Source organism: Peromyscus eremicus, chromosome 18, assembly GCF_949786415.1.
Source record: "Peromyscus eremicus chromosome 18, PerEre_H2_v1, whole genome shotgun sequence".
Classification (NCBI taxonomy): Eukaryota; Metazoa; Chordata; class Mammalia; order Rodentia; family Cricetidae; genus Peromyscus; species Peromyscus eremicus.
In genome coordinates this window covers 24,278,820-24,304,745 of record NC_081434.1, presented here as the reverse complement: position 1 = coordinate 24,304,745, position 25,926 = coordinate 24,278,820, and positions in this window count along the sequence as shown.

Here is a 25,926-nt window from a genome sequence, read left to right as displayed (position 1 = left end):
ATGACTGAAGTTTTGTAGAAAGGTATCTATATAAGTGTAAAGATGCTATTGTGAATATTTAAAAAGTTAATCTTGTTTATGAGATAAAAGTATTCTCACACATTTCCTAAAATGAGAGCCAATAAATGAAGATGTTAGGAGTATCTTGTAGGAATTATTCTCTGCCTCCTCCAACTGTCTAGTTGTTGCCTTTATCCCATGTATGTTTTGGATTACAGATGCATCAATCTAATTCCTGACCTTGGTCCCTGTGTGCTTGCTTGAATACCCCTCTTTGCTCTGATGAAGTCAGCATCTTTATTTGATGAAGGAGATAGAACTTATTAGAATCCCCTATAAGCTCATCTCTGTCAGTTTAGTGGGCTAAATCTTCCTTTCAAACAACTTTAAACTTTCATGTTGTCTGTAGACATATTTGGGAATTTGGATTTTTTTTGTTTTGTTTCATTTTATTTTTTCAAGTAAATACAATACTCTTTCAGTGAATTTAATTTTCTGATTCAGCACTAACTGTAATAGGTCTAGATGATGCATATTTTTTAACTGAAGCATTATACTTACTAATGCATGATTTATAGTTCATTCACCATAAAAATTTCAGGACTTCCAGAATCTGTTCATAGGAATGAAAATATGACTTTTAGGTGGATCTTTTCTAGCAATTATTTTAACATGAAAATTCCTTGTCATAATAAACAATACTTTCATATAAATTAATTTAGACCAAGTAAAAGGTTGTTTTATATTATACTTATTTTGATGTATTGCATTCCAAATTTTTAATACCACTTAGTAGTCTCAACACAGCTTGCATCTGAATCTTAATGTGTTAATTCAATTTAATATTTTGTGCTACGGGCATTGTAATAATACACTTTTTGTGGTTTTGTGTAACAAAATTATCACTTCAAGAAAATTAAGGTCTTAAAATGAATTAAGATATTGCATAGTTTGATTTAATTTTTTATAGTATTTAAGCTATTTACTTACAATTTATAGAGGAAATTACTGTGGATGTGGTCACTATACAGGTAGATAAAAAGATTCATGGACATATTTACTGGAAATTGTGATCAGTTATGTTATTTCTGGTTTATTGCATTTAAAGCCCTCTTTCAAAAACATATATTTACAATTACCAAAATAATTTAAATAAAGAAGAAATAAAGAAAACATGGTAATTTTTTTTGAAGTTGTGGCATACATATGCGTGTACCATCTTACAACTCAATATTCATTAATCAAATTAGTGTTATATAAAAGTTGAAATTTATGCTGTAGTCTTATATTCCTAGTTTAGAAATTTATGTGTAAATTAATTCTGAAAATTATATTATTTTGCTGATGACCTCAACAAAAACTAACAGTTAAAATTATGAATTGTTATGAGAATGTATATTCTATTTCCTAAGTGTTCAATAGCTTGACTATCATCATCCATTAGTTGATGTAAATTGTGGTAATATGTGTATTTATTCTTCTTCTTCATGAAATACATTCCCTTAAGAGATAGACATGTGGTTTATTAGGACAAAATTACTGCAAAGAACAAAACATAAACGTCAGGGAACAGCACAGGTTTGAGAAAAAGGAAAGAAAGAAGATTGTGTGGGAAAGGATTTACACTATTTCAGTTACTGACAGACATGTGGTGAGGAAAATGGGGCCTTTAGTTATTATCATTGTCATTTCTCACAGGAGTCCTCTTTCCTGGGTAATAGTCATGCATTAGTCTTGTGCATTGCATATTTTGTGCCTGGGGAAGGCCAGAGAGCTGTCACAGAAACGAGCTGAGTCTAAAAGAGCAGCAGCTAGACTGTCAGTGAACTTTTCTCTATGGTAGGAGATCTAGGATGCTCAGGTCCATGGTCATAGCTCACTAATGGAAATGAAGAACATGTTTTGACCATAGGTGATCTCATTGAGTTCCCAGAGAAGATATGTTCATACCCTCCTTTGATGAAGACTTAACAGAGTATTGATACTTTCTTTATAACTACAACATGCAGCCCACCAGCAAAACAATTGGCTGGGAAAAAATACCCTCTGCTTGTTCATATTCTGTTAATCTGCAACAAGTTATTTAGATGCAAATATATGTGGTTACTGGGATGACCTTGTTTTAAACATATTTTTACCTTTATTCGTTATAATCATTCACTCAAAAAATAGAATGTAACCTCATTCTACTCACTATTTTGCCTGAAAGATTTTGATGGGGTATATAAGCAGTAGAAAAGAAGTATACAGTAGGAGAATACAGAAGAGTAAAGAAGGAAACCATCAGGAGAGAGGAAGAGTGTCTTTTTTCCCTAACCTCCTCAGATAGAAAGTCTAGTACACAGACTCTCTGGATTACTTTTGAGCCCTGGCACTGCTGTGTGCTGGCCCCCAGGCAGCAATACCAAAGGAATGGAGCTCCAACTTATAGAAAGACAGCTATCAAGGTCAATGCTTTGCTCTCTTCCATCATGTGGATATCACTTTCAAGGAAAAAGATCAAGATTAAAAGCCTAATGTATTCTTTCTACTGAATGAGCCTTGATTCTCCACTATCATGTACAAAATATGTTGAAACATTGCAAGTTGGAAACCATTTTGTTATTGCTACAGAATAGTTATTTCTTATGTGTGTTGGCATAAATACTGATAAAATTTAAAATAAAAAGGCTCCATTCTTTGAATAATTAAAAAATTACTAAATTGTTTTCGGATTGCTTTGTCTTAAATTATTAACATATCTTGAATGTTTATCAATTTATTAAGGTTTTTTGTGACTCTATGTATGTGCTTGCATGAGTTCATGTGTGGCATGTGTATTTTGGAGCGCTCAGAGCGCTCTGAAGTTACAGATAGTTGTAAGACATCATGGAGGTGCTGGAAACTGAAACCATGTCAACTGCAAGAGGAATTAAGTGTTCCTTACCAGTGAGCCATCTCTGCAGCACTAACAACCCAGTAAATTTAGAAGTTAAATAAAGACTGAAAAATCATGTACAGTGGTAATATATTAAAGTGCTTTTAATACAATGTCCTCTTTTTTAACTAATCATAGCCTACTTAGATTTCTTGTTTACTGGACGATTCTCAAACACTAGTTCTATTAGGGATGTAAATTGCTTACTCTCTCTAAGCTCATGCTGTGATTATCACACACCTCATTTCACTCTCATCATTTCATAAGTCATCAGGGATGTGCACTTTTTAAAATGTATCTTGTGACAGCAGTAAACCTTCAACCAATAAATATATGGTTTAACCTTTTAATAAAGGTACCCTATATCATATGAATTTTTATTCTAAAATAATATACTATTAACAATGGACATTAAAACAATATCTTACATATGAGCACATTTTTCATAGCTTTTCTGGCTTACAGTCCTAAAGCAATTATTTTACTCAACGGTACAGATTCATTTTCGTCATGTTTACATAAGTGCATATATCACATTTTATTTGAGTCCAGATTTTTACTGAAATGCTTATGAGCAGAAATGGAATAATTAAGATGAAATGAGAAATGTTTGCCAATGTGAATGTATTTTTACTGTGAGGCTTTCTAAGTGTTTCAAAGCACTTTTTGGCTATCTGTGGCAATTTTCTGCCTACAAAAGTGAAGGGAATATTAAACTGATCTTTAAAGACACAGAAGAAAGAAAACAAAGCTGTTTGATGTACAAGGTCACAGAAATCTATCAGCTCTTTCTCTGCTCTCCTCCTTTTTAAAGTTGCAAAATATTTTTTTCTTTAGGTAAGCTACAAACAGGAGCATAAGAAACATGTGTCAGTGTGAATAAATCAGTAACTTAATAGAATTTTCAAAAATCAAAGGAAAATGAACTCATTGGATTATATTTATGTGAAATATATTAAAATTGTGTGTTCTGAAGTAGCCTCGAGTTGTTTCTTTCCCTACTTTTCTCTAACACTATTTCCAAAGCAAAAAACAAATTTAAAAAATCACTGAAAGTTGATTCTGTGGACCTTGTACATATGGTGACCCTGGCCCCTATGACTCCTACAATCCTTCCTCCCCTTCTCCACAGGACCACCCTGAGCTGCAACTAATGTACTCGGAAATGCTGCCATCAGTTGCTGGATGAAATCTCTCTGGTCTCTTTGATTAGAAATCTGCTAGGCTCCAGAAATCTGTAGGAGTGATAAACTGATGGTTTTATGGCTGGATTGGTGTCTCAATTCCTCTACTTGAGGCCTTGCCTGGTTACAGAAGATGGTCGGATCGGGCTCAGTGTCTCCTATTACTAGGAGTCTTTCCTTAGATCAACTCTTGCAAATTCCATGGAGTTTCCATTGCCTTAGATTTCCACCTTGCTCCAAAATGCCTCCCCAATTCCAGTCAATTCTCCCAGTATTTTCTTTATCTCTCCCTGCATCTGATCCTTTCTGTTCCCAACCTTTCTTGTCCAAAGTCCATTAAAAATACATATACATTATTTAAATAAGTATAGAAATGTATGAATTTTGTTTAAATGAGTATTTTCATTCTTAGGAACACAAAGCATATATAAAGAGATTTCTTCTAAAAAGACAATCTGGAAGGAAGTAAAACAGCAAGATTGGAACTGATTTTTACTGGTTGTGGAAATGGAGTTGAGTGTGGATCTACCTATATCCATCAGGGTTTCATAGCTTTAGTCAACACTAACTTAGAAGCCCTGAAAAAGCCTATGTTTAAAAGCTAAGCTTTTTTTTTTTTTTTTTTTTGGTTTTTCGAGACAGGGTTTCTCTGTGTATCTGTGTAGCTTTGAGCCTTTCCTGGAAATCACTTGGTAGCCCAGGCTGGCCTCGAACTCACAGAAATCTGCCTGGCTCTGCCTCCCGAGTGCTGGGATTAAAGGCGTGCACCACCACCGCCCGGCTAAGCTTTGTTTTTAAATATAATCTTTTACTTTTTAAATTTATTGTGTTTTTGAGATTATTAAAAAGTCTCATAGTTTACCCCCTTCTTTTCTTTCCTCCAAAGCTTCCCATATAATCCTTCTTGCTCTATTTCACATTCATGTTTAGTTATCCATTGCCGTGTTAAAAAAAAAAAGACTTCTGTAAACTTAATTCTGCAAATTAACACTAATTTTCATCACCATTTTTACATGTTTTTAACTGAGAAACTGTTAAGCTTAGCATTTAGACTCTAAATTACTTACAGAGTTAAGTCATGGTGTTGACCAGGGCTGTGATCTCTACTGAAGGATTATTTGGTGTCAACAGATCTACACTCGTCTATTCCGTTTATTACTATTGAGGTGTATTTCCTTGCAAGTAGCTTAGGTAAGAAGCTGTTCCTTACAAGGTATAGGCAGCAGTCTTACTTTAGTTTTTGCATATGAGACTGCTTTCCCTACAGGATTTTTCACATGGACACCAGCCTCCCCAAAATGCTTGTCTTAGTTTTAAGAATTTTCAATTCTTTTCCTAGTCAAGTTTATTGGAAGGAATTCTGGTTTTACCATTTCTTTGCTTATTCAGAAGTTTTCTTTTTTTTTCTTTTCTTTCAGTTCTTGGTATTAAGTCCAGAGCTTTGTATATTATTATCCAAGTTCTGTCTCCACTAAGCTATACTCCAGCCACTTACTTAACACTTGAAACATTTTTTTTTTATTTTTAATCATATGTACATATTTGTGGGTATGTCCATGTGTAAGTTTAGGTACCTGTGAATTTCAGAGGAGGCCAGAGGAACCTCAAGTTGGAATTATAGGAGGTTGAGAGTCACTTTGTCTTGGGTGCTGGGACCTGAACTCCAGTATTCTCCAAGAACAGTACATGATCTTCACTACCAAAACTTCTCTTTACCCCAAACTCAATACATTTATTTCACTTGGTCAATACTATGCTACATATATCCTGAGATAATATGCACAGTTAGTGGGAAATATATTGTCCTATGGAGTGCAAAAAGTGGAAATTGCAGTTGTATTATCTTTTTGTTTTTTTGTTTTGTTTTGTTTTGTTTTTTGGTTTTTGTTTTGTTTTGTTTTTTGTTTTTGTTTTTTTTTTTTGTTTTTTTTGTTTTTTGGTTTTTCGAGACAGGGTTTTTCTGTGTAGCTTTATGCCTTTCCTGGAACTCACTTGGTAGTCCAGGCTGGCCTCGAACTCACAGAGATCTGCCTGGCTCTGCCTCCCAAGTGTGAGTGCTGGGATTAAAGGCGTGCGCCACCACTGCCCGGCTGTATTATCTTTTTGTTGTTGAAAAAAAGAGGGAAACTTCAAAAGAATGATCAACTCATAGTCTACCCTAGCCTTTTTAGTACATTCTAATCATGAATTCCTCCTCCTTCTTGTGTCTTCCTTCTCCTCCTCCTCCTCCTCCTCTTCTTCTTCCTTCTTCTTTTCCTCCTCCTTTTTTTCTTTCCCTCTTTCTCCTTTTCATTCAAGTGTGTTTCTGTGCATACTGTGTGTAGCTGTCATGGCATATGTATCAAAACCATACAACAACTAACTTTGTGGAACAATTTTCTTCTATATTTATCTGGGTTTTAGGGATCAAAATTTGAGCACTTGACTTACTAGGAAAGTGTCCTTATCAGCTAGGGCATCTTGCCAATTGTGGGATAACTTTGGAGCTAAGCCCCAGCACCGTGATCTCAATAGTATTTGTATCAGTTTTTCTTCCTCAGAATAATTTACAAATTAAACCACCATCTAATAACAATCACCTATTATTGCCACAGTAAAGACAGATGTATTTTGTGTTTTTAGTCTGGATAATTTTTATTATCATTCAGCTATACAACTTTTGGTATTAGCTCCAATTTTTCTTTCACAAGATGCTTACTTGTCTCAAGACGCCTAGTGTTCAGTGTACAACTATGCTATCTCTTTTGCTGCACTGCTTGCAACTGTTTATCAGTAGGGGGGAAAATGTTCTTTATTCTAGAAAGCTATGAGAAGGATGGTTACCCAAAGTAGTTACCAACTGTGGAATAAACCTCTTGTACACTGTAAAGATTCGTCATTGGAATTGGTTTAATAAAATGCTGGTTGGCCAGAAGCCAGACAGGAAGTATAGGTTGGGCAACCAAACTAAGGATGATGGGAAGGAGAAGGGTGGAGTCTAATGAGTAGCCAGTCAGACTCAGAGGGATCATGAGATGACTGTCCCATGTACCTTAATAAAGATACTGCCATGTGGCAGAGCATAAATAGAAATATGGGTTAATTTAAGTGTAAGGGTTAGCTAGTAACAAACATGAGCTTTTGGCCAAGCATTTATAATTCATATAAACCACTGTGTGTTTATTTGGGACTGGGCAATTAGGATAGGATGCATCCAATAATTATTGTCTGTAACTTATATGACAAAGCTTATTTGTATCATTACTTTCTATTTTGATAACTCTATGTAAATCCAACACTGATATGGTCTTCATATGGTGCTGAGTTTTCCTAATTTTTTTCTCCCTGGTGAGAAAATGATTCTTACTATATACCTTAACTTTGCTTGTGTGTCTCAGCTTTGGCAGTGCCTCAAGGACAGACACTTAAAAGATCTTGAAATCTACATGAAATTGAGATGAAAGAAAAAAGTTAGAATATTTTTCAACTTGTTTTTTGGTCATACCACATTGTGCTTTTGCACCTCATTTTGTGATAAACATGATTTCTTTCTCTTTCCATAAAGATGCCTCCTGCATGTAAATGCTCAATAGACATTTTCAAATTAATGTCTTTATAAGTATCAGACTCTTTAAATTATTGTATTTGGAGAGATAATTCTCTAAGATAATTTAGTGCGGGATGTTCTATGAGTTATGCATAAAATGCCCCCAAAATCTCACAGAGCATTTCTTTTTCTTTTTGTAGCTTCTCAAGATACAGACTCCTAAGTTGAGGGTAAAGTTCAAAAGTCAACTATTGAAGAAGCACACCCATGGGAGACTAGTGACACAGTGTAGGAAACAAGACAGGAACAGAAAGAAATCAAGAGAAGATGAAAACCCAAGACGGGTCATGCAGAGGGTAGCTAGATTCTTAGCCCACGGGGAACTCTGAACTATAAATTCTACTTCTAAATGGAACTGGCCTAAGGAAAAGGTGAATATTCCTAATTTTTGACGTATGCCTGGGGTCATCCATGAAGGTATTCTAGAAAGAAAAACATTCTCTAAATTCTTCTGTTTAAACTTCAGATGTTGTCAAGAATGTGGGTTCTAAGAGTCCTCTGACTCCTGGTCAGGAGCATACTTAGATGGTAGAAGGTTCCCAGTACATTGGGTGGAGGGACACATCTGCAGCACAGATACACTGGATTGTGCTATCATAAGGGTATTAAACTACATTTTGGGGAAACTCTTATTTCCATGCTTTCACATATTTGGAAAATTTTCTCTTATATAGCATTTCTTATACTACATTTTTAATTGAAATTCAATTACTGAACACTGCCCCTGGGAATTTGACCATTCTGCAATGAGTATATGGACATCAGAAATTGGACTTGGTGGTTTTTTATTATTTACTTTTGGGGCAGGGCACAAGGGTGGGAGGTAAACCTGAGAGGAATAGGAAGTGAGTGGGATCAGGGCACATTGTATGAAATTCTCAAATAATTAATAAAAATATTATGTTGGGGAAAAAATTCAGTTACATACATTGGTACATTGTCTCAAATTCATCTTGTAAAGGGCAAATTAAAAGTGTGTATCAGATTATTTATTTTATAGTATTATTTATTAGCCCATTAGTGTTAATATCTATTACAGAAAAATCAAAGAAGTAATGAAGGGAGGGAGGGGTGGGAAGGAGGGAAGGAATTTGAGAGAGAGATAGGTTTAAGGGAAGAAAGACAGAGATGGAGGAAGAAGGGGAAAACACAGGCGAGTTACCTCAGCTACAACCACTCCAAGTGGAAAATCAATTGCATAACAAACTAGATCGTCGCTTGATGCTAATCATGGTGAATTACTTTACAAAACAACCGCTATCATTAAAGTCTACACATGAATAAAACATGCATGAATCAGTGCAGACTGTTTAAAATTAAAGGGGAAAGAAATCAAAATTCAGTCACTTTTCCTCCCTCAATTGTGTGAGACACAGGTTCTGACAGCCTTGGCGCTCAACCTCTTCTTAACCCCTTATAGTCATTCTGTGCACCCATCACCTTTTTTAAAATATCATACCACTAACCTCATTTCAGAATTCTTAGTATTTTTAGTGCTTTTTCTTAATCCCCCTGATAGTCTTCAACTCTAAACTATTAAAATCTAGGTATATTTAAAAACGCATCTGTTCTTTAATTAGTTTTCGTTTCTCATTCCTCTCCTGTTCTTGTTACCCAGAGATTCAGCAGAAACGGGACCAATATTGACAGCTGCTGATTGTTTGGGAAATCAGTGTGATCTACAGCTCAAGCCACAGTGTTGGAGCTGCATTCTCCTCTCCAAGGCTTGGCAATGGCAACGGAACTTAGAATCTTGGCACCCTTCACCTTAGCCTCCCTCCATGCTAACGTTTATCATTGTTTATCCCTGAGGCTCTGAATGGGTTCCTTTATACTTCCTGTACTCACCTCGGTTCTTTACAGTAATGAATTAATAATCAAAATGAAAATAATAACAGTTCCAGGCTACTAACAAAACAAGTTAGCTTATTCTCTGATAATTTATTATTTGGAAGAATGAAGTGTAATGGTAAAAGTGAGACTTTTGTTTTATAGTTCTAATATGAAAATGCACTTTTGTTAAGCATTGAACAGTTTTTATCTGGATGACATTAACTGAAGGGACTCTGGCCACCTAGAGAGAGGCAAGCATGGCTCTAGCAGGCCTTGCTTTTCTCTCCCATTCCCTCTGCCTTGCTAAAAATCATTAGATTACATTCCTAACGCTAGCTATCAAGATCTATTTCCTTATTTGACCACTTCCTCCTCCTGAGACTGACTACCAAGGTCCAGCCATCAAAGTACTAAAGTCCAGCACTCAAAAATACACCCCTTTGGTTCACCTAATTAACATACCCAATCAAAATATCCCACCACATCCTTGCCCATTCTAATACAGACCTCCCCTTTATCTCTTCTTAAAAATCACACCTGCAAGGTCATTTGCTGCCTAAGTCAGAATGCAGTCACTTTTAACTTTTCTTTCCTGCTTAATAAAGAATCTCTCTGAAAACAGGTGTTGGGATATGGTTTGCACCTAATCCAGGGTCCTGAGTGACCCCTACTGTGTGTGTGGGGTCTCCTTCTTTAATTTCCATGTTTTATAAATAAAAGATAAAATGTATGTTGATATATAGATATTACCGTGAACACTTATTGAATGTTAGCTACTATTAAACAAAGGAGATCCCCAATGAGTAAACTGGGCATGGGGGTGGCAATAGAGGGGAAGGGATGGAGGATGAGAACATGAGGAAATCAAGCTGGGGGAGAGATGGAGTGGGAGAGCAATGAAAAGATATCTTGATAGCAGGAGACATTGTGGGGAGAGGGAGAGGGAGAAACCTGGTGCTAAGGAAATTCCCAGGAACCCACAAGGATGATCCCAGACTAAACTACTAGCAATAGTGTAGAGGGTGCCTGAACTGGCCTACCCTGATAAGTAGGTGGTGAATACCCTAACTGTCATCATAGAACTTTCATCCAGTAACTGATGGAAGCAGATGCAGAGATCTACAGCCAAGCACCAGGCCAAGCTCCAGGAGTCCAGTCGAAGAGAGGGAAGAGAGATTAAATGAAAAAAGGGGGCCAAGGTCATGATAGGAAGCAATTAAATATATTATCAGGAATAATTCTTAGTGGTCAGTTTAACAAGTCACATAAAAAACACTTATTAATATCTAAAAAGTGCATTAAAGGTAAATTAAATCAATGCAGGGATGTATTGATGCTTTGAACTGGAACAGTCACTGTTAAGACTCCAATTTGTTCCAAATTGATCAATCTCTCAACTCTCTTCCATGTATCTGTCTATCTATCTATCTATCTATCTATCTATCTATCTATCTATCTATCTTCTATATATCTGTAATCCAGCTATCCTTGTACTATGTCAAAGTCCTTGATTTCTTTTGTTTGAAATTAATAGTTTATAAACTTTATTTGTATTTAAGGGAACTTAAAAGAGTCAATATAATATTTTTAAAATAAAGACTGCCAATTTTCCTTTGCTGGTTTTTAAAACAGTGTAAATATAGTAATTAAGAAAGTATGTTGTCAACATATGGAAAAATAATTATAGCAATAGTATAAAAAAAACCATCTGGGATCCACATTTTTATTATGACTTCCTTTTAAAAATGCATATATCTAGATAAATAATATATGTATATTATTTATATATAAGCATATGTGTGTGCATGTATCAACACTTAGTGAACAGAGGCAATTAATTTGATAGTTGAGAATTTTGCATGATCTATTATGAGCATAATCTCCCTCCTCTCCCAAATCTTCCCAGATTCACTCAACTACATATAATTTTTTTCAACTTATTCAATCAAATTTCTGCTGTATGCACAGTTTTGTGGGCAGCCTTCCTATAGCATGGTTGATATATCAGTGGTCATGAATTTAAGTAAATCAGAATGTCTGTCTACCAGAAGCTATCAATCCCAACAGATTTTCAATTATGTGGGGGTCTTTGTTTCTATCTCTTTCACTAGATGCCGGGATTCTGTTTGGCTTCAATTTTCACATTTTTCGGTTCCTTTTCTTTTGATTGGAAATAGAATTTTTTCTATGCAATACATTCTAATCACAGTCACCTCCCACCCCCGCTCATTTCTCCTCTGAGATTGTCCACACTCCCCAGCTTTCAAACCATGCCTCCTTCCTCTCTTTAGAAAAAACATGCAAATAAAATTATAGTACAAAAAACAGAGAAAAACCATAACCAAAGCAAAAGCATGAAAAGCACTTGGACACACACACACACACACACACACACACACACACACACACCACAGAACACCCATAAAAACATAGAATTAGAAAATTTTGCTTTATATATATATATATATATATATATATATATATATATATATATATATATATAGTTATTATTTATCTGTATTATATATAGTTAAAATATTCCCAGGCAAAACAATATGAAACAAACAATATGCAAAAATACTATTGAGCATGTTTTTTGCTGGCCATGTATTGCTGGATAAATAAATGTCTTGCCCTTAAGTGTGGCTTATATACCCCTTGAGACTTCATTAGAGAAGACTTTTACAAGTTGTTGTCAGTTGGAGATAGCATCTTCTTTAGTGATGGGAAATCATGGGCACTTCTGTCTCTCAGTGCTGGACCATCATCTGTCTTGGGCTTGTGCAGGCCCTGTGAATACTGCGGCCATTTCTGTGAACCAGTCCTGTCATGTCTGGGAGGCCTTATTTCCTTGTTGTCTTCCATCTCCATTGGCTTTTGCAATTTTTCTACCCTTTTCTGCAACATTCACCGAGCCCTGAGGAGAGGGATTTGACGGAGACATTCGATTCATAACTGAGTGTTCCAAGGTCTCTCACTCTCTGAACAGTGTTCATTTGTGGGTTTCAGAATTTGTTCCCATCTACTGCAGTAGGAAGCTTCTCTGATGGTGGCTAAGACACACAGTGCTCTGTGAGTATAGTAGGATGCCATTAGGAGTTGTTTTCTTGCTGTATCTGTTTGCAGAGTAGTAGTACATGGTTTTATTAAGATGCTTATACTATAGTAGATTTCCATATAACCCCTCAGATGACCTGTAGTTTTTTGTGATAATTCCCTCTATTCCCTCTGTTATCCCCCCACCCCTTTACTTCATTTATTATTTTTTAAAATTATTTTTAGATTTTTTTTTTAGACATTGTCTTACTATATAGTTCTGGCTGTCCTGGAACTCACTGTGTAGACCAGACTAGCCTCAAACTCACAGAAATCACCCTGCTTCTGCCTCCAAGTACTGTGATTATAGATGTGTGCAACTATGTCCAGCTTTCACCTCTTCATTTAATCCTCCAATTCCAGTCTTCCTGACATCTGTCCATAACTCTATATTCTACTTCCCCTTCTACAGGAAATCCCTTCCTTCCCTCCTAGTAACCTATTCTATACTGAACCTCTCTGGTTATATTGATGATCACTCTACCAAAATCAACCTGAAGATTTAACACAATCTCTACAAAAATTTCAACATAATTCTCCACAGAAATTAAAAGGTACATTTTCAGGTTCATATGGAAAGACACACATAGAGACAGTCAGAAACACATACACATACATGCACACAGTGAAAGAGAAAGACAGAGAAATAGACAGACACAAAGACAGACAGACACATGCACACGCACATACAGAGAGAGAGAGAGAGAGAGAGAGAGAGAGAGAGAGAGAGAGAGAGAGGGAGAGAGATAAGAAAGCTAAAACAATCCATAATAATACAAGATCTACTAGAAGTAAAACCATATTCAATTTCAAATTGTACTACAGAGCGTTTTTGATAAAAGCAACATTGTATTGGCATAAGAAAAAGAGGTGTTGATCAATTGAATGGAACTGAAGAACCAGAAATATTTCAACATACCTATGAATAGCTGAACTTTGATTAAGAAGCCAGAAATAAACACTGGAAAAAGAGACAGCATCTTCAACAAACGATGCTGCTCACACTCAATACAAAGAGAACCATATTGACTACACTGAAAATAACTCAGCTTCAAATAGGTCCAGAATCTCAACATAAGGCCAGGTGCCCTAAATGTGACAGAAGTCAACGTGAGCGATATTTTCAACAGAAATTGGAACAGCCTGGATATCTGTCAATGGATATATAAAATGCAGTACCTTTTACACAGTTGAATATTACTCAGCTGTTAAAAAATGAAAGTTTGAAATTCATAGTTAAATGAATAGAGCTAGAAAAATATCGTATGGAGTTAGGTAACCCAGAAACCAAAAGACAAATATGGCGTAGTTTCGCCCATATGTAGATTTTGAATTTGCGTAAGTCTTATGCTTACTGTCACAACCACTATTAATTCATGTATGCAATTGTCCTGCTGTTTCTAGAAATGTATGGGGTTTTTGCAATCTTCCACTCCCTCTGGTTCTTAAAATCTTTTGAGATAACCTCTAAGTCTTACAGGGAATGTATAGATGCTCCATGTAGGACTGAGAGAGAACTCCAGTTTGTTTTGTATGTTTCCCAGTTGTGGTTCTCTATGCTAATTGTGAAAAGAAGCTTCTCTGGTGAGTACTGAGAGATGCACTAATCTATGATTACCTCAGTAAGTTATTAGAAGCCATTTTAATACTAGGTCCATTCAGCAGAATGAGAGTAGTAGGTTATTCCCTGTGAATCTATGACTTGTCTGGACTCAGGTTCTTGACACCAATAATGGTGTCTAGTATGGGTTTCATCTTGTAAAGCAGACTTTAAGACCAATAACAAAGTGTGTGGTTACTCCTACAACATCCATGTCATTATTGCAATAGTGTGAGTATCTTGCCAAGACAGTCATTATTCAATATTGCACTTCACAGGGTTTACCCCTGAGCAAGAGTGATGATCACTTTTCTCCACTGGTAGCATGCATAGCACTTTCTGACACTGAAATGTAACCAATATGGATGAAGCTTCTAGGAATTACTGGCTTGATTTCTCTATGTTCTTTGGCTAAAGTATGTGGTATCTTTAGCAACAGCAGTTTCCCATCAGGTTCTGGATGGTAATTAAGGGAAACGCCAATATTTTTTAATGTGTGGGTTAGTAATATACTCAATAAGATATGCTGAATATGCAAAGAGAGGAGAATCATAAGTTTGAGGCCAACCTCATTTTTCTTGAAATGCTCCTGAGAATTTTAGTTAGGAAGGAAAATGCTTTTAAAGAAAAACGTTCTCCTAATTGGGGAAGACTATTTCTTCCACTCTCAATACTTCTTAGTTTTCTTTAGTTCTTCAAGTAGTGTTGAGAGACCTCCTGGGCTTTGCCCCATCCATGTTACAACATCTATGGTTGTTGTCCTTGTTCAACAGTATTAAACAGACCAAGCAAGTTTATTTTAGCCATTTGGATAAAAATATGCATATGCATATATGTAAGTAACAATAATTATAAAAAAAAGAGAACGAATTTAAAAGAGCAGAAGGAAGTGTTTATAAGGAGGAAATGGAATGGGGAAATTATGTAATTATGTTATATAATCAAAAATAAATAAATCAAAAAAAATTCCCTCAAAAATAAAGGGAATTATTTTAAAGAAAGAAAAAATATTTGGGGAACACACACACACACACACACATATATATATATATATATATATATATATATATATACATATATATGAATGTGGGTTGATAACATTTCTAATATTAGCAATCAATAGAATTTTAGTAGAGACAATATTATGCTTAAAGTTATGAAATTTCACAAAAATAATATTTGAGAGTATTTTGTCACTGTAGAAAGAAATATGTTTAGACAGGGTATGAATGTCCTAAGTGTAAAGGAATAAAAATGACCTGTGGTCTTTAGCAAATATTTCACAAATCAGACATTATCATTTAACAATAAAAAGCAAAGTCATAGACTAAGTATTTGGGGTATATGTACACAATACAAGTGTCATGTATATAAGCAGAATCACTACAGATCAATAATGAAAGAATATAATAAAAATATAGGTCCATTTTTGAGCTGATATTTTACAGGGAAAAAAATAAAGCAGTCCTGTAGCATGAATTTTAAAAGTTCTTATTAATAAAATCAAATCTAAAGCCAGTTATTGGGGTGAACACTGGATGATCAGAGAGACAGAACAAGCCACAGCTAACCTCACCTGGCCAACTTCTCAGCTGATCTTGTTTCCTCAGACTGGAAGCCTCTGTGTCCTCATATCTGAATGGCTCTCAGCTAAACTGCTGCTCGATAGCCTGAACGCTTAACCAGCCAAATGCTTAACCACCCAAATGCTTCTAGTTCCTGGTCCTCATGCCTTATGTATCTTTCTGCTTTCTACCATCACTCCCTTGGATTAAAGGCATGTGTTACCATGCCTGGCTCTTTCCAATGTGCCCTTGAACACACAGAGCTCCCAGATGGATTTCTGCCTCTGGAATGCTAGGATTAAAGACGTGAGTGCCACTATTTACTAGCCTCTGTATCTAGTGGCTGTCTGTTCTCTGACCCCAGATAAATTTATTAGGGTACACAATATTTTTGGGAACACAATACCACCACACAGTCCAAAATTCAATTTAATCTACTAGATGGTTCTGAACAGCATTCCTCATCAAGGAATTGTAGTATTAAACCATAATGAACTATACCCTTTATTAGAATATTGAAGTTTAAAAATGTAGAAACCTAATGTAGTAGAAACTCCCTGGAATCTATGTTAGTGACCCTAGTGAAGACTCTTAGTAATGAGGATATTGAGTCAGTACCAGCCATCTTCCATAACCAGGCAAGGATTCCAGCAGTGGGACTGGAACACCAACCCAGCCACAAAACCTTTGACCTAAAATATGTCCTCCCTACAAGATGTGCTGGGGTAATGGCAGTACAGAACTTGTGGGAATGGCCAACCAATGACTGGTCCTACTTGAGGCTTATGCTATAAGAGGGAGCCCATGCCTGACACTGCCTGATTGGCCAGGAACCAGAGACTATATAGTCTAGTGACCCAGGACAGAACCAAGCACTACTGGAAAAAAAGTCAATGAAATGATTCCTAATGATATTTTGCTATACTCATAGGTTCCTAGCCCATCTGTCATCAGAGAGGCATCATCCAGCCACTGATGGAAACAGATGTAAAGAACCACAGCCAAACCCTAGGCAGAGCCATGATAACTCTGTGAAGATGGGGAGGAGGACTGTATGACATAGGGGCTCACAGAGACTGAAACAACAACCACAGACCCTATATTGGTCTGTATTAGTTCCTCTGCATATATATTAAGGTTATGTAGCTTGGTGTTTTTGTTGGACTCCTAACACTGGGAATGGGGTGTCTGACTCTTTTGCCTGCTTTTGAGACCCTTTTTCTCCTACTGGGTTGCCTTATCTAGCTTTCATAGGAGAGTTCCTGCCTAGTCTTTTTGTAACTTGTTATGCCATATTTGGTTGATATGCCTGGAGGATTGCTCTATTCTTTCTTTTTTTTTTTTAGATGGGGTGGAGGAGGAGTGGACTTGGGGGAGGAGTCGAGGGAGAGAAACTGAAGTCAGGATGTAATGTATGAGAGAATTAAAAAAGAAAGATGCTTGATATCAAATGTTAGTGCTAGTGTAGACCATTAGAATTCTCATACTTAGGTGGGAAGAATATAAATAATATATAAAAAAATTTCAGTATTTCATCATAGCCTTACAAATTTCTGTTACTACTATCCTCTAAGAAATTTTCAATGAGAAATAAAGGCAGGTTTGTTTTTAAACACGACATTGAAAAGTACTTACAGTAACTTCCTAGATAATATTTACAAGTTTTAAAGTATTAACAAAGATAGAGTAAAGTCATAAAGTGATTATTTAATCCTTTTCAGATATCCGTGGAGTGAGGTACTATCAATGTAGAAATATGAGGCACCTCAGAGTAAAATATTGTGCCTGGCCACAGGAATCACACTATGTTATCCAACTCATCTGGAATTCAAGGCATTTCATGTGCAACCTTTGTTGATTTATGTAAATAGAGATTGTTGTGTAGAGGAGTCATTGGAGAGGCAAGAGATGCGTTTCCAAAGGGAATAACATTTACTTTGATAGTGGTGGCCACTACTAGTGTATGTATATCTTAGTCTTCTCCAAAAGAATGAGTATAAATTCATATCTCATTGCTTATAAATTACATTTTAATATATTATAAAATAAATGTGTTAGAAAAATAGGCAAATAATGAAGCACCCAGAAAAAGCCTTAAAATCAACAAAGTTACTGAATTTTACCTCATGACAATTAAGACATGAGAGATGCTCAGGTCATCTAATCAAGACGTTCAGAAATCTCCTTTAACTCAAGATGTACAAAAAAGACTTTGTAAGGAGTTAGTTCATGTTTGTCTTTTTTTGTTTGTTCGTTCATTTTTTTTTTTTGAATAACCCCTGATGCCATTCATTCTTACAGGTCATTCCCTTTTGCTTCCTAAGAGTTGACAGATCAATCTACCTAATTTTAGTAGTGATTTGAGGCCAAAATGTACAGGTTTTTAAGCACTCAATTATTTCTTCATGATATATGAAAGCCAAAATTGTTTTCAATAGGGTATGTATGTAGAGAAGCAGAATAACAGAGAAAGAAAATGTGGTACACAATGACATAAGGAAATTACTTGGAAACAAAGATGAACCATTTCTAAAATAACATATGGGGATCCACTATGGAGAGGAAATTTTTTTCTAAGGAACTGAAAATACTACAGTAGAAATTGCATAAAAAGAAATCATTAATTTATTATAATTATTGTAGTTGTCATAATTTTTACTAGAAAGTGAAAACAATTCCTTCTTTTTTATGCACATCATTACAAGAATTTGCATTAATATTGAGAAACACCTTGAGGTTTTGGTTTAACAATTAATTTAAATAAGACCAGATATATGGTTTGACCAGTTTAAAAAAAATACTGGCTGTGAAATCTTAGAAGCCTGAGTTCCAGTTGTGGAATCTACATTGGAATGGTGTATCAAACTCAGAAAAATTCTTCTGTGATATGATGTGTATACTCAGTCTGTGGACACACATACAGACACATCAAATAAAAATAAATTAATATAAAGCATTGGAGCATATTTAAGCTATAATCCTGGGAGTATGTGTTATTTTTACTTACTTCTAGTGATCACGATTTCAAATCAATAACATCCTCAAATTATTTTGGTTTCTTTCCTTTATTACTTTCAACATACACAGAAATACATCATTGATGTAGTTTTACTACTTATTCATATATAATCAAAGTTAGCAGCAAACATTGTAAATTGTATTAGGCAAAGTGTTTCCAATTTTTTCTTTCAAATGTATAAGTCTAATTAAAATGTATCTAAGGCATGACATATAAAAACTTAACATGTATTCACTTAACATTTCTACTTTTCTCAATAGTTTATGAGTTATAATATGTGCTAGTCTAGGAAAAACACCAAAGATCCTCTTCAGCAGCATAATTGTTATGTGTCCAACATATCCTTACCTTCTTACCAATTAACACTATTCCATTAATGACAAAAATTTAGCAGGTAAGAAATTTGGAGCTGAATGTTTTGTTCCCTTTTGATTGGCAGGTGTTAGATTTTATTTCTGGAAGAGGAATGATTTGTTCTCTGTGAAATATGGTTAGCATCACCTTGCTTTTTTATTAAGTGTATATTTATAACCTTTAGAAGCAAATGTACTCTATCCACATGACTAGCATTTATTGTTTTACGTTCTGCACACAAAGCTGCTTTCCTTAATAATAAGAAACAGCTGTTGTAAGCACAACAATGAATGCAATGGGTCATACATGCCCAAATTAGATATAAAGGGAGCCAAGCAGGACAAAATGCTTTAATTCTGTCTCACTCTTCCATGATTGATGCACTCTAAAAAGGATTGTTATAGACTGTGCCGAGATGGAACAGATGCTAAGAGGGGCCCATTCTGGTGTACATTTGTTAGGCAGCTGTGTTTTACACCAGGGGTGATTACAATGGGTAAACAATGTTTCCATGACAGTAAGATTGACAGAATCCTCACAGTGGAGAACTAAAAAAATATCACTGAAATCCATAGATGTCATCACTTGTTTTGTGATAAATATAAATGTCTTTTTAGCATTAGAGAGGAGCCCATTGGTTTTGTTTACATCAGTTTCTATAGATCACTTATTTTATGTAAAGCTTGATTATTTGTTTAATAATAATAATCAAGTTAAATGGTGGTGATAAGGCATATTCAGGGCTGTGAATTCGAGAAAGAATTAGGAATAAACTTACAATTCAAGGCATGTTGTATATGATGATTGCCAACAATCCAACATCTATTTTAATGGTTGTTCTCATGAATATAAAAGTCATTTTTGATCATGATTTTCATATGTTGAAAGTTAACTGTTCACTTTCAGGTTAATATGACATGAACTGAATTAATTTTTTACTTGTATTATATGGATTCTGGATAGGAACATCTAAGCTATACATAAAATAGCATCAATACTTTTGATGGTACAATTTCAAATATTTTCTAGCTCATAATATAATTATGAATGTTTCCATTTTAAATTTTAATTTTTAGCAATTTTTATTTTATAAAGTATTTTTGAAACGCATACTAAAGGCGAAATTATTATTTTATATAAGAATATAACCTTACAGAAAATGTGGCATCACCTAATTTGTTTACCATTTGGGTTACATTGACATAAACAAGCATTTTAGTGGGATTTCACAAGTGTTAATATTGTTCATGTTCTAAAAGTATAAAATGTACTTCTCTGAGTAGCATGTCGTAAATGAGACCTGGACCTGGTGATGTGGGTGTGGTGGACCCAGATTTGAGGACCCAAGAGCAGGAGAACTGACTCCACTCCTTGCTGTGGACTCCCTTTGATGAGTAGGCATAGGCAGTGCTGGAGAGCTCTCCAGGGTAGTGAAGATGAGGGAAAGCTGGGGGGCTGACCAACCCAGCTACTACTGAGGCCCAGAACCGGGCATATGAGTTAGCCCAACCTAACATCCACTGAATCTATAAACAGTTGGGGCATTTGAAGGGGACAAACCTACAGATCCCCAACAGCAGGATCTTCATGACACAGGATATCCAAGAGGAGCCCCAGTGAGAGCCCATTACAGGTGGTGTAGCAGAAACCAGAGGCCTCAAGCCAGACCAATGACTCATGACAATGAATACTCGTAGGTAAAAATGGATGGACTAAAGGGTAAATCATATGACTCAACAGGCCACACACCCTACAGCTTCCACAACAAGATTCTTCTTTCTCTTCTCTTTCTCCTTCTTCTCCTTCTCCTTCTTCTTTTTCTCCTCCTTCTTCTTCTCCTCCTTCTTCTTTTCTTTTTTTTTCTTAATTTTTGTATTTTGTTTTGTTTCTCTTTTTTGTTTAGTTTTTGATTTTTCTTTTAAATTTGGTGTTGATTTGGAGGGAGAGATTTTAAGAGCAGAGGGCCCGTGCTAGTGCTAGGAGACCGGGGGATAAGTAGGATTGGAATGCATGATGTAAAATCCACAAAGAGCTGGGCAGCAGTGGAGCATGCCTTTAATCCCAGCACTCAGGAGGCAGAGCCAGGAGGTCTCTGTGAGTTCAAGGCCAGCCTGGTCTACAGAGGGAGATTCAGGACAGGCACCAAAACTACACAGAGAAACCCTGTCTCGAAGAAAAAAAAAAAAAGACACGAAGAATCAATAAATGTTAAAACACACACAAACAAACAAACAAACAAGCAAAAACAATGACTGCTAAAACTCTATACCAGGAAAACTATCAACTCAGTGCTCAATGTAAAAAAAAAAAAAGGCCAAGCAATTGAAGAGACATTATAACTATCTGGCAGGGGTACGAAAAGATGTACAACATTTCTGGTCATCAGGGAGAAGTAAGCAAAGCAACAATAAAGATTACATTATACAAGTTATGACAGTTCCAGGCAAAAAGGTGTCAGCTGCCAGGGAGGTTACAGGAAAACTGGAATACCTCCATACTTGATTTTGGGAATATAGACTTATATAGATAGTGCCAAAGAGAATATAAAGGATCCTAAGAAAGCAGGAAGGTTCCTAGAAAAGTTAGCAATAACACAACCATAGGATCCAATATCTCATTTTGGACATTTAGCCAAGATAAAAAAAACTCAAGATCTTCAAGAGATACTTACATTTTTCAGATTTAGTGTAGCACTATTAAAATAACCACTTTACAGAAATAGCTAAAATGTCCATAGGTAGATAAAGAAATTGAGAACTTTTTTACATAATGAAATGCTATTTAACCTTTCAAAAGAAAAAAAAAATTTATAATAACCTTGGATAATACAGAAGACATTACTACAAATGTGATATACCTGGATTAGAAAAAGAAGTGTTGGATAATTCTACTTATGGGATCCTTCATATGGCACAATTAATAGTAAACTATAGAAGGGTGGTTATTAGAGACTGTAGGGAAGTGAACTGGTGAATTGTTGTGGTTTTATTATGTTATCTCCTTTATGTTGGATGCATAACTTTGGCAGTCCTTTCTGAAACAATGTATTTTTATTATTAATATTGCATTTTGTACTTCAGCATTAAGATTACAGTTCTCATGTTAAGTCTTTGTAACATTTATGCACACTCATACATCCCTCCACAAATTAACACAGGACTCAAAAACTATATGAAGATGGATCTGTCTATTAACTTGATGGAGGTTATAATGTCAAGGATGTATGGATATAGTGAAACTCATCAACACATATCAAGTTGCAGAACTAATTGCATATTAATATTGCCTCAATAAAAAGTTAAAAATCATGAAAGTGAAGCTAAGCTTGCAGTAAGGACGATTCATAGATACATTATAAGGTATCTATGAATACTTTTGATATGTTTATATTTATTTACTATACATGGTTTATATTACATATTATATATCTACATATATATGTAGATATAAAATCCATAATAAATGAAAATAATTTTATTTAAATAGAGTAAATTGGTATTTAATATTGTCTTTTAATGCCATTTTTATTAGTTATTTGAAAATTTCATACAACTTATATTATTAAAATTTATTTTGATATTCCTTCACTAAACTCTCCTCCCAAAGCAATATATATATTTATTTATTTAATTTTTATACAATATATTTCGATGATGTTTTCCATCCCAAAACTCTTTTTTGATCTTTCTCATCTTGCTACTCATCCAACTTTATGTTCTTTCTTTCTCAAGAATCAATCAAAATCCAAAGCAAAATACAATGTATTTTAATCATATTTTTTCCTACACATCTACCAGATCTACCTGCTACTCTCTACTTACCTAACTTTCTCTTTGCTTTTTTTTTTCTTTTTTCTTTTTTGTTTGAATCCCATCAAGTACAGTTCATGCTACCCATTTGGGTGTGTGATTTTCCAGGGGAGAATGTTTAATCCACCAGAGGCCACATTCTTAATGAAAACTGTCTCTCCCTCTCCTGGTGGCTATCAGTTATCAAGAGCTCCTCAAATACTGATGGCACTCCATGTCCATGTCCCTTTGCATGATGGGATTTTACATCCTTTACTTGCTTGGGTTTTGTGCATGCTGTCCCAACTGTAGTGAATGCATATGTACAATTGAAAAACACTGTTTCCTTATAGTCATCCAGCACCTTTGAGTCTTACAAACTTTCCAACCACTCTTCCGCAAAGATTCCTGACAGTTAGGAAGAGATTGTTATGTGAATGTACCATTTAAGACTATATTCTATAGTCTGTTATTCTAGGAATCTTTACCAGTTGTAGGTCACTGCATTAACTACTGCCTATTGCCCAATGCTCCTCTGTTGAAGGCTGAGGGAAACATGAATCTAAGAGCATAACAAATAATATTATGAATCTCTTTAATACTATAACATTTAACATAGTAATAGTGAGTGATTTTACCCTAGTGACCTGTCTAGCCACAGGTACTTGGTCTCAATATTGGTACCAGATATGGGTGTCTACTTGTGGACAAGGTTTCAAATTCAATCTGAAACTACTTGGTTACTCCCAAGACATTTGTGCAAGTACTGTCCATTGGAAATGTCACACAAAGTTTTTGTTGTATCTTGCAGCTTTCACAGCTGGGGAAGATTGGTGGTCCTTTTACTCTTCCAGGAATATTCACAGTTCCTTCTAGTACTGAGAAAGATAGACAGTAGAGATGAAGCTTTCAGGTCAGTAAAAGCTTGATTTATCTGTGTTTTATGAGTAAAGCATGTGGTATCTTCAGCAATAGGGGTTACCATCAAATTGTATAGACTATCCAGAAGCTTTGGCAATAGCCAGTAGTATTTGAATGTCTATGTGACATCAATAGTCAAAATTCAAAGAAGAAGTAATCTACTCCTGGCATTGGACCTTTTTATTTTTTTAGCTTAAGGTGTCTAGTATGGGCACAGTTTCTTCATTGTAGGGTAATCCCATTTAAACTCTTCTTATATATGTAAATATTATATGCTACTGCACAGTAGCAGGTTTCTATAAGAATCTTTGAACACCTTTAGTACTAGTCTCCCATACTCTTCGTATTCTCTACCCTACCCTATTTAATCCTTCCTGTTCCATTCTTCCATGGACTCTATCTCTCCTCCAATGATATCTCCAAACAATCATGGCTTCTTCTCGATTTCCTGATCTCTGTGTATACTTTAAATGGAACACACAGATGAAAGCTAACACCCACAAATTAGAGAAAATGTGATATTTGTTTTCATGAGTCTGGGTTACCTCACTTAGAATGACTGTTTCCAGCTTTATTCATTTTTGTGGGAATGTCAATTTTCATTTTTTTCTGAAGAGCTGAACATTCCACTTTGTGAATGTACCACATTTTTATAATCCATTCATTAATTGACAGACATGTAGACTATTTGCATTCATAGGCTATTGTAATGAAAGTAGCAATGAACATAGATGAAATGTTGTCTCTAAATCATTGGGTTTTTAAAGACTTACAGTTATGTGTCTGATGAGATGGCTCAGCAAATAAATACAAATGTCACTAAACCTAACAGTTTCTACTTGATTCCAGCAACCCACAAGTTTTAAGAGAAATACTGACTTCTGCAGATAGTCCTATGTCACTTAAAGGTGCATCATAGCACTTGCATGACCATCCACATAATACAAATGTATGTACATGAAAGACAAATAAACAAGGTTAAAAATTAAAAACCTTGCAATGAATGACTTATAATATAGATGCAATATCTGCCTATTGCTTTTACCATACAGAAAGCAAATACTTATACACTGTTTGCTTTTGAAAAGTATGAAAAATATTTTATGAGGTAATGATTTTTAAACAAATACTGTTCCAGATTAAATATTTTGTGTTGATTCTATACTTTAAATATAGTAGTTCAAAATGTTCTTGCATTAAACTGTATTTATCTTCAGTGCACACTTTTATGAGCTTTGAAAATATGTTCATTTGTCTAACCAAAATGTTACTTAAGAAAGTGGTTACATTCATGTGAAATATGTGGGTAACACCCTGTTCTAGAGGATGCCATATTTTAAAATTCTGCCATAAGAGACAATTTTCATTTTCTTAAACTTAAGATAACAAAATGATTCTGAAACAATGTTATTGACCCTTTTATTTTGTGGACAATTTTTTTAAAAAATGCCCATATCAATATTTTCTAGTGTTTAATCACATGAACATATCATAGGTGTTTTATCCATTTACTTACTGATATCAATTTCATGTTCAGTAGACATGAAATTTGGCTCACATTAAATAATAATTAATATTCCTATGCAAGACATTTTGTGATTGTATGTTTCTTTGATGAAAGAAACCTGGAAATACAAGACAACGCAAAACACAGGTACACTTATCTTCTCTTGAAAATCCTAAGCTGATTTTCTCAGTTGCCAAATCTTCTCATGCTTATGTCAACAATGTGTGAATTTCAGCTTTCAACACTGTATCCTAAACACTGTTTTGTTTTTTATTTTCAGTCAGGTTATAACATTTTATAGTTTGTGCCTAAATATGTTTTACATTAAATTATTGTGGTATGATGGCTTTTCACTTCGATTGTCATTGCTTGGGTCAAATGGCATATTTTGCTACCATGACTTATCAAAAGTGAATTTCAGAAGCTCTTTGGATTTTCTACTTTCTTCTTAGATGTAGTTAAATATTAACTTAATCCTAAATATGCATTTTTTTCTTTTGTATACTTTGCTGGTTTTGTCTTCTATATAGTGTGCAATGTAGGTATGAGAACAGAT